Genomic DNA, 8,074 nt, shown 5'->3' with positions numbered 1-8,074 from the left:
CATGCCTCTCTTTGAATAAGTCGACTTTCACTCAACTATGACTCACTCTTGTATTCTTTCCTCTGCAAAGCCAAGGACACTCACTCGATGGGGCACATCCCAGGGACTCGCCTGGGACCTGGGACATGGCCATCTTCTCATGCTCCATTTTTTCTGTATCAGCACCACCACAGGGCGATGGACATAGAGGGACATGGGCGGTTAGAGGTCATCAGCAACAGTGTGACAGTGGAGGGCCATCCTTCTCCACTTCTGAGATGGGGGTCTCCATCCTCAAGAAGACTCGGTCAGCTGAACACTAACTGAAGAGTAGATAACATTTACCTACACACACACACACACACACACACACACACACACACACACACTCAGGATTCATGGAAAAAAGGTCTCTGCCGACATGATTTAGGATGTAGAGATGGGGAGACTCTCCTGGCTTATCCGAGTGGGTGCTAAATGTCATCACAAGTGTCCTTGTAAGAGAGAGGCAGAGGGAGATTTTCATCACACAGAGGAGAAGGTGACATGAAGACAGAGGCAGAGATTAGAGTGATGTGGCCCCAAGCTGAGGAACACCAGCAGAAGTACCAGGATTCCCCTAGAAACTGGAAGAGGCCAGGAACAGGTTCCCCCCAAGAGCCTCCCAAGGGATGACATGCCTCTTAAAAATTTTTTTGGGTCCAGTGACGTGGATTCAGACTTCTGGCCACCAGAACTGTGAGAAAACAAATCCTAATGTTTTAAGTCCCGCAGTTGGTGATAATTTGCTTCAATGGCCACAGAAAACTAGTACAGATTATTATCTAATACAAATGTATTTATCTACACACACAAAGCCCCACATACATACTCAAGATTCAGAAAGAAAGATAAACCATAGCTGAGAATAGAATAGTGTGACCCTGCGAGTGGTGCACGAGACACCATGTGTCTTCACGGCTCGCCGGCCTCAGGGTCCTACTGCACTGGAGTAACTCCATCTCCTTTTATTTTTTTTTTTCCCTACAATTTGTTTAGACTATACGTGGCTGATATTTCTTAAGAAGACAATTGCTAGAGTTTGAACGTGAAGTGATACTGGTTTTTTCTAGTAACTGCCTCTGGACGTTGTTGAAACTCTCCTTTCTTAGTGGGTATTGAGACCCTTCGTGATTACTGGCCACATTTTATAACCTCCAGTTAATTTTGGTTATCACAGAAGTCTTGTTTCTTTTCCAAGATTCATTCTTGTCGATTTAAAAAAAATTAAATCACAAATTTAATTCAAAGTTTTCCCCCATGATCCCAGCGTTGGCAAGATCTGACTGTACAGTTCTGAAGTTTTCCTTTGGGAGAGGGGGCGTGGTTTGCTCTTTATGAAACTTTCCCTTTTCACTCTTCTAGTTGCTAGTTCCTCCAGTGTCTTGAGAAGAGTAAACATCTCCTTACTTAACGAAGAGGTTGCCAGTGTCTCCCTGGTCAGTTACAGCTGCTGACTTGGATCGTTGTCATTTGGGATGAACAATGGCTCCATTCTGCCTTGCGCAACCTGGACTCAAGACTTTGAAGCTTTCCTTGACATTGATAGTTGGCTCTTAAGTTGGGTCATGTCTGCTGATAGCCTCCAGCTAGCACATTCCTGTGGCCTTCCTTTGCCTGTGCCTCTTTGCTTCCCTTGCTTGGTTTCCAGGCAACCCTATAGCTGCGAATCTCATCTCCCCTCTGCAGCAGTCTCCAGGCAAGGACACATGGAATCCACCATCCTTATCTCCCAGAAATCCCAAACAGCCCTGACTCCCCACCTTACCAGGCAGTCCCTGGGATGCCAGGTCATTCCAATAAAATTTCTCCTGCTTAAGGAGACTGGGACAGCTCAATAAGCCCCTAAGCAGACATCTAATTAAGGGGAAACACATCCATTCTCTATTTCTCAGGCAGCACCAAGCCTTATGAGGATTCTCTTGGCACCTCCACCTCTTTGGGTTTGGGGAAGCAAAACATTCCATTCTCTCTTCAAACTACAAGCTTTGTAAGACAGGCTGCCTTCTGCTCTCTCTGCAGTCCTCAAACCCCTTGATGAGAGAGACAACTCCAATGAAGTCTCTCTACTTAGAATTTCGGGATGAATCATAGAATGACTTTTGTTTATAACTTTGAGTTACTGAAATTTTAAACAACACAAAAAATTCCAGGCAACATTCTATTTAAACATATATCATAAAATACCAAAGGCATTTCTAAAATTGTTCTTAGTATAATAAAATAATCTTCTGCAATAAAATAATCTTAGTATAATACAATAATCTTTGTTTAACAGTGTCATATCTGAGAGTTCCAGAAAGTCAGAGCACAGTCACCGGAGGAGGGACCCTGGGACTTTGACCTGCACCTTGTGCGCAGGCAGCACTCACCACGAGCCCCCCGGGGTTGGAGGATTACCAGGCTCCGTCAGAGGATTACTGCTCTATGTATGCCTCTTGTCTCACCATCTCAACAGATGTTCAACACTGATTTCACAGTGACTATTTCCTAGTTTACAGACTCCATCCGTGAATATGAGAGAGAAGTTTTAACAAAAAGCAAAATATTGTGATTCACAAAGTATCTGCATCAAGCATGCAAGAGAAGGTACAAGAAAAAAAAAAGAAAGAAAAAGAGAGAACATTGGCAAACTTTGATTTATAAGACCATCAAGTAATGACATTTCCATAATGATTTTTAGAGCATCAAAATTTGGGTGCCTAAGGATTAAAAAATGGGCAGATATGTATCCTGTTATAAAATATTTTGTTCTCTTTGCATTTAATGAAATAAAAAATGATTTCCTTTAATTTTTTTCGTCTGATTTTGATCATTTCTTTTTAGCTACCAAATGATTTGACTATCTACCTGAATTAAAACAACCGACTGTGGCATCAGCTCTAATTGTTCCATTAACTTATCATTTTAAAGGGTGTCAGGGTCAGATGTGCTTGGGGAAAGGCTGACTTGCGGGAAGTAATCTACTCCCTCCAGTGGACAAAGAGAGAAGAAGAGTATTTGATTTCTTCATTTGAGGATTAGTTACTATTCCAATTTCTGAGCAATAACTCTGCTTTTTGGCTTAGCTTCTCCCTAAGAAGCAATGTTTCGTTATGTTCAATTTATTAAGGCTCCATCAAGCAGTCAATGGATCCTTTTTGTAGTTAATTTTATCTCCGCTGTTGTCATTTTTTCCCCATTATGATTCTCTTCATCATTAAAGTCATTCAGCCAACAATATATATGTGTCAAATGCAACTCTAGGTACTGGGGATAGAGTAGTGAATGAAAAAAAATGATTCAAAATTCTGTCATTGAGGAGCTTAAAATAATATTAGATAATGTTCATTGATGATGTGTTTTCCTACGTGCCAGACTACATACTTAGTGATTTTGCAATTATTCTTTAACCGAATCCTCTCCAAAACTCTAGGAGGAAACTGAGGAGCTAAGAAGTTTGCCAAGATCACACAGATAGAGAGAGGGACTCCGCATCTCAGAGAGCGTCCCTGACCAGACCATGCAGGAACTCTGAACCTCGTGGCTCTGTTTTGCTTTTCATCATGGCATTTTTTTTTAATTGCCTGTCCTCTCCAACTGACATGTGTGCTTGCTCCCTGAGCTATGCCTGTTTGCCCAGCCCCAACCCAGCACCTATAGCCTGCCGCAGTTGGTTCTCCAGAATAACTTGGTTAAATGCTTAATGATAATGAAATCAACAAGCCAATATTAGATAGACTCAAGGACTAATCAACTTCAAAGCATTTCTCACCAACATACTCTCCAACCCCCGCGAGCATCCAAAAAGAAAAGGGAAGTAACCCCTTACTGGTTGGCTCAGTTGAATTATTTTGAGTTATCTGTCTTTTCCATTTTCTTAAAGAGCAAGCGAAGGAAACCAAGTCTAAAATGAACAAGATCCCATTCTTTAGAAGAGTTAAAATCTTGAAACAGATTCTCACTTGCCACCATCTCCGAAGTTTTACACCTAGAGGAGACAGGAATAAGCCAATGCAACATTCACGCTGGGCTGAATGGATTTCCTTAAAGAGCCGTGAATGCTTTGGGAGTGGAGAGAGGATGACATGTGCTCTGAACCTGCTGTGTGTGAGTGGGACCTGATGCCTGTGTAAAGGGGTGGATTTACATGGTGTTATTTTTTTTAATTTATGCTAGTTATTTCTTCCATCATTATACGCCCTATACCAGTATTGGCCACTCACCAAGTGCCTTAAGAGTCTGATTAGATGTCATTCAAATCTACTAACCCTTGTGTGTTTGAAAGTCATTAGCAGCCTTCTGGCCCAAGCTGCCCAGGGCAGAATGGTAAATATTGAAGGGACACTCCTGCCATTCGAAGTGCTTCTGGCGTGAATACACGTTTGCTCGGGGTGCAGCACTGCCCAGGTAATTACTCAGTAACAAAGCTGGAGTGCTTTCGGGGCTGGAGCCAGCAAGAAAAATGGGTAGGTGCAGAAGCAGATTGCAGGGTAGCTCTCTTAGCCTCCCCTTTCTGTTTGTATTTTAAAGAAGAATTGCCAGCGTCTGCTCCTATTATATAAGTTAGAGTGAAACAGACCAAAAGGAAAAAAATGAAGAGAGGTGATTACAGGCTGACAGTTATTCAACAACAACAAAATGAACACAGGGGAATCCTGACTAGCATAAATCAAGGGACCTAGGCTGTCATCCAAACTTTATGAAAATCATGGGGGTGTTTCTGTTGCAGGAAAATGGGGAGCATGAGCAGGGCCCTGTCCGAGGTCTCAGGCAAGATCCTGGGTTGTGCCCCGTCAAGTGAGGGTCCCTGGCTTCATGCAGGAAAGAATTCAAGAGCGAGCAGTAGTAGAGTGAAGGCAGATTCATTCAGAGATGCCCACTCCACAGGCAGAGTGAGGACCATCCCAGAAGGAAAGAGAATGTGACCACGAGGTGAGGGGTTGTTAATTTTTAGGGGCTTGGTAATTCCATATGCTAATAAGTGGGAGGATTCTTCCAACTGCTTTGGGGAAGGGGTGGAGAGTCCCAGGAACTGGGCCACTGCCCACTTTTTCACCTTTTATGGTCACCCTCAGAACTGTCATGGTGCCTGTGGGAGTGCCACTGTCCATGCTAATATATTACAATGAGTGTAAAATGAAGATCAAGGTCTACTGGAAGTCAAATCTCCCACTATCTTGGGCCTCAAGGTCTACTAGGAGTTGACTTTTCTGCCATTTTGGGTCGTCAAATTTTAACCCAGTTTGTATCCTATCCTCAATTGCTATGTCATTCTTTTAATGGTTATGCCCTGTACCCTTCCCTCCTCCTTATAATAACCCTATTAACTAAGTATTATTATTATTCTTTTTAAAAAATTTTTAAATTTTTATACGATTTCTGAAGGTTACTCTCCATTTCCTATGTGTAGTTTGCCATCTAGTGTTAATTTGTGGAAATAAAAAAGACTGGTACAGTAATTTTCAAATCAGATTCACCTGGTGGCAAAAGGATGCCCCCCCCAACCCCCAAAGTGACATTTCAATTTTAAGACATCAAATTACACCATGAAACCCTCTGAGGTTTGTGGAGCTGAGGGAGCGTGTGGGTGGGTGAGTCGGTTACTTCTAAGAAATGGGTTACTTCTGAGAAGCAGTACAGTGTAGCAAATGGCTCACAATTCTGGCTACCCCAAGAATCACTTGGGACATTTTTTTAAATACAGATGGCCAGGCCACTCTCCAGATCTAGTAAAACAGATTCGCTCAGGTGAGACTCAAGTCTCAGGTGATTCTGATGTGCAGCCAGGGTGAGGACCACTGGGTGGTGGGCTCAGACAACAGACTCAGCCATATCTTTATGTAAGTTTTACCATTCAGTTGTATCATCTTGAGCAGGGAAATTGGACTAATTAAATGACATCTCTGTGCCTCAGTAAGATGAGAGTAATAATTTCTCCTGGGGTTATTTTGAGAATTAAATATGATCATGAATGAAAAGTGGTAATAAAATAGAAGAAAAGCATAACTGGTGGTACATTGTGCTCAACAAATGCTAAATATTAATAATATTTATAAGGAAAAAATTTTGTTGAGTTATTTACAGGAATAAACAGCCTAAGGGATATGAACATATAACATATGGAATACTAGAAATGAGAACATGTTACCTGTGGCCTATTTCTATTCCTCTTAAACTGGAAGACTTGTGGGATTTCATGCAGACACCCAGCTCAGCCTGAGGGCCAGCCACTCGCTGAGAAGCACGTGACTTCTTGTTCAACGCTGATCTCATAACTTCATGACATAAACTTTCTCAGTCATTTCTGTCCTATTCCCATTCCTAATTGGGTTCAAAGTGCCCAATTCCCTAGAACTTTCATTTGTTCTGCTTGGGTCAGATGTCATCTCATGAGCTAATCAAGGGGGCAGAACCATGTCACCTACAGACAGTTACAGTGGTAGGCACAGCCCGGGGTGTTGGGAGCAGTTTCCAGTGGAAGGAGAAGCCCTGTAAATTCAAGGTGTCTTTACAGTCACAGAAAGTGATCAGTATTATTACTCTGATAACACTGAGCAGAAAGAATATCATCTAAAAAGTCCCAGAGGAGTCCAGAAAAGAGCATTTGACTGAAGTATTTGATGGGAATCTCAGGTGAGGCCATATTATGAAAAACTTGGTTTTGACAAATTAGACGTGGGAGACTAGGGGGAAGGAAACAGTAAACAGAACAGAGTCTAATTTGAGAGGGTGGGGTAGGGAGGGAATGCATATGGGGCAGTAGCAGCATATTCTGAGCAGAAAATTCATTAGCTTGGTTTGAGACACGTTGAGCTGACAAAAGTAGAGGGCATTGAGGAGGGGCCGTCCAGCAAGGAGATGGAGACGAATCAGGGTAAGAACTCACAAGGAAACATGGCCCCTAAGTCAAGATTTGGGAGTCAGTAAGATGGATGCAATAGTTGAAGTCATGGACGGGAATGAGCTTCCTGAGTGACTTGCTAGAATGGGGACCAAGGACGGCACTCTGTAGCGCAGCATCAGCGCCAGAGGGAGAAAGGTCGGCAAAGGAGACTGACAAGAAGCGCACAGATGGGAGAATCTGACAAGTGTGATCTTAAAAACACAGAGAACAGGCAAGGGGAAAGAACTGCAGAGAGGTCAAGTAACTTAACAGCAGAAAAGATCTGGCTTCTGTAAATTAGGACATCAGGTGACTTCAAAAAGGGCAGAACCTTTGGAGTGATAGAGGCGGCCAGACCTCTATCCTTATGAACCCTTGGTATCATCAGGGGTTTGCTGAAACTGACACGTAGGATTTATTTACTTACTCTGGATATATTTATCAGACGTATGTATTACAAACTTTGTGGGCTGCCCTCTGACTCTCTGCTGTATTTTGATGATAGAAGTCCCTAATATTAATGTGGCCCAATTGATCAGTCTTCCTTTATGTGTAGTTCTTTTTATGCGTGTCCTATTTACCAATTCCTTGTCTACCAAGGTCAGGAAGATACTCTTCCCTATGATCTTCTAGAAGCAAAGAGAAGCCCCAGGACGACCATGCAGCATATCCAGCCAGTAACCGATCAGACTGAAAGGAAGGGCACAGGGCCCCCAAAGATGCGTCTTCAGGGGGAAAAGAAAAAAGTACTGATACATTGCACAGGAAAGAAAATGTAGTCATAGCAACTACTAGTTAGCTAAACAGTGAATAAAAGTCCTAAGTCAAAAACTGAACATAAATTTTACAACAACAAAAATAGATGCCACCGTACTCGATGGATGGAAAGGAGGAGGTAAAAGTAAGTCATGGGGTGAGTCAAGAGTACAGAATCCTCATCTTCCGTAATAGGAGCATGATCAGTAATGAATAAAGTTAATAAAGATGTAACAGAATATGTTTTCTTTAAAGATGGAAGTAAATAGAAGAAACTATTTAAAGAGTTTGGGGAGGTGGCCTCAGGGAAAGGGTGGGAATGGGATCGGAAAATGCTGCTTTTCTTTCTGAACTCTGTATATTATTTAAAATTTTGAACTATGTGCATATATTAATTAGATAAAAATATTTTTCTAAATGAGGCGGGGTAAAGAT

This window comes from Camelus ferus, chromosome 29, assembly GCF_009834535.1.
Source record: "Camelus ferus isolate YT-003-E chromosome 29, BCGSAC_Cfer_1.0, whole genome shotgun sequence".
NCBI lineage: Eukaryota > Metazoa > Chordata > Mammalia > Artiodactyla > Camelidae > Camelus > Camelus ferus.
The sequence above is the reverse complement of the archived record's forward strand: the minus strand, read 5'-3'. Positions refer to the sequence as shown.